The sequence below is a fragment of the Carcharodon carcharias genome, chromosome 11 (genome assembly GCF_017639515.1).
Source record: "Carcharodon carcharias isolate sCarCar2 chromosome 11, sCarCar2.pri, whole genome shotgun sequence".
Taxonomy (NCBI): Eukaryota; Metazoa; Chordata; class Chondrichthyes; order Lamniformes; family Lamnidae; genus Carcharodon; species Carcharodon carcharias.
This window is the reverse complement of record NC_054477.1, coordinates 153,171,646-153,174,258: the sequence shown is the minus strand read 5'-3', so window position 1 is coordinate 153,174,258 and position 2,613 is coordinate 153,171,646. Positions and strand designations below refer to the sequence as shown.

General features: G+C 49.3%; 1 pseudogene; it reads right to left on the bottom strand.

The window, feature by feature from the left end:
• Positions 1 to 1,211: 1,211 nt before the first annotated feature.
• Positions 1,212 to 1,320, bottom strand: LOC121284513 (annotated as a pseudogene).
• Positions 1,321 to 2,613: the final 1,293 nt, after the last annotated feature.

Here is a 2,613-nt window from a genome sequence, read left to right as displayed (position 1 = left end):
CCAAGAACAAAGTTTAAAGGAAACTTACAAACTTTAAATCAAAATGTGATTAAAGGGGTCAACAAAACACCCCAGTCCCCGCGGTGCCCACCGAGCACGGAAGGCCTCGAGAGTGCCAGCAGACAATGCGTGCTCCTTCTCCAGGGACATCCGGCAGCGAACGTAGCCACGGAAGAGGGACAAACAATCGGGCGGGACTCCCCCGTCGATCGCCCGCTGCCTGGACCTGTTAATGGCCAACTTGGCCAGGCCCAGGAGCAGGTTCACGAGGAGGTCCTCCTCCTTCCCCACCCCCTTCCGCACCGGGTGCCCATAGATCAGGAGCGTGTGGCTGAAGTGCAAACAAAACATCAATAAAAGGTTTTTCAAATAACTAAAAAGGGAGTGCAGCCTACAACACCCTATGTATACATGGTCCACGGACTCCACAAGACCGCAAAAAGGGCACGTGTCCTGAGAGTCCGTGAACCTATGAATCCTCTTATTATAGGGGACTGCTGCATGCAACACCCTCCAACCCATGTCCCCGATAGAAAGGGGGAGGACACCTCCGTAGAGGGCCTCCCATCGGGGGCCTCCACCGCCGAACGGCAACAAGGCACGCCAGGGCGTGTCCGGTCGACGGACAAGGGCGAGAAAATGGAAGGTGTGCAGCAGCAGTCCATACAAAAAGCCCCTCTTTGCCATGCCAAAAGGCACGGAGGGCATGTCCCCGAGGCAGCTCATATTGCGGGGCACCAGCACCCGAGGGAGGGGACGGGGCTTGGGGCCAATGTGGAATTCTATCCGAACAGGGGAACGTTCAGACGGAAGACCACCGCGCACCAAGACGTAACTCTTTCAAGTACAAACATGTTTCCATCTGTTCCTGTTCAGATGAAGTTACATTGTTTCATAGTTTGCTATTGTGAACTCTTGATACTCTTTTGAGTAAACCTGTTTCCATCTGTTTCAGATGAAGTTACATTGTTTCATAGTTTGCCATTGTGAGATTTGAACTCTTGATCTGGGGGTTACAAACCCTGTACCATAACCACTTGGCTATTTAGGCCAAGCCCAAAATGTTGGGTAACTCTTTCGAGTATAAACCCATTTCCACCTGTTTCAGATGAAGTTACATTGTTTCATAGTTTGCCATTGTGAGATTTGAACTCTTGATCTTGGGGTTACAAACCCAGTACCATAACCACTTGGCTATTTAGGCCAAGCAAAGCCTACTGCACCTGGTATTCCCAGGTGGTCTCCCATCCAAGTACTAACCAGCCCTGAGTCTGCTTAGCTTCCAAGATCAGGCGTTTTCAGACTAGTATGGCCGTAGGCTATAGTTTTTGCCATTGTGAGATTTGAACTCTTGATTACATTGTTTCATAATTTGCCATTGTGAGATTTGAACTCTTGATAATCTTTTAAATGAAAACCAAATCAACAAAATTGGGATAAATCAGGCACAGCCCCTAATTCAGGTCAGCTGTAAAACCAAGAACAAAGTTTAAAGGAAAATGTTGGGTAACTCTTTCGAGTATAAACCCATTTCCATCTGTTTCAGATGAAGTTACATTGTTTCATAGTTTGCCATTGTGAGATTTGAACTCTTGAACTTGGGATTACAAACCCAGTACCATAACCACTTGGCTATTTTTAATTTCTAATGTAACTCTTTTGAGTACAAACCCGTTTCCATCTGTTTCAGATGAAGTTACATTGTTTCATAGTTTGCCATTGTGAGATTTGAACTCTTGATCTTGGGATTACAAACCCAGTACCATAACCACTTGGCTATTTAGGCCAAGCTAAGGGGGTTTGTAGGCTTCATTATAAAACAGAACCTGTACAGGTGTAAAGGATCAGGCTTCATTGGGAAAATGGCCTCTTATTAGATTCTGTTGTAAATTCTCATTTTCTTCAATAGTAGCATCTTTCATACTGACCACAAAAGAGTTATTTGATTAAAGATATTGGAGAACACTAACAAACAGGATGCACGCTGGCCAGAATTTTGCCTTTGACGGGCGGGCAGGCAGCCGATTGTCGCCACCGAAACAGGCCATGCCGCTATTTTCCACGGGCAGGGCAATTAAGGCCCACCCAGCGGGTTAGTGACTCCCGTGGTCAACGGGAAAATAGTCACCGAGGCGGGCGGCTTCAGACCACTGGTTCCAATGGGGAACCGACAGTCTGTCTAAAGAGTGGCCAGGCAGCCTCGTTGAGGCAGTGCACCATGGCCACTCGGGGTGAGAGAGAGGCAGCTGTCACAGGACAGGAGCATGAGCAGGAGGAGGGGGGCAGGCTGCAGGAGAAACCAGCGGGGGTTGGGGGTGGGGGGGGGGGTGTGGTCACTGTGTCCCTCGCTTCTCCGACGCAGTCCCTGCTGTCCTCCTCCAAGAGGTTTCCAGCTGTCGGGATATATTGCATCCAGATGATGGGAAGAGGAGGGACCCCCCCCCCACCCATGTCACCAGGCAGGCACGGCAGGAGGTTGGTGATGCAGTAAGCGCCCATGTTGACGTGCGGTGCACAGGCAAGCAGTGCCGCAAGAGATTCAATGATTTGCAGTGCTCTTGGAAGGGTGAGTACCATGTCAGCTTTGGCCATTTGACCCAGAAGGCAGCCTTA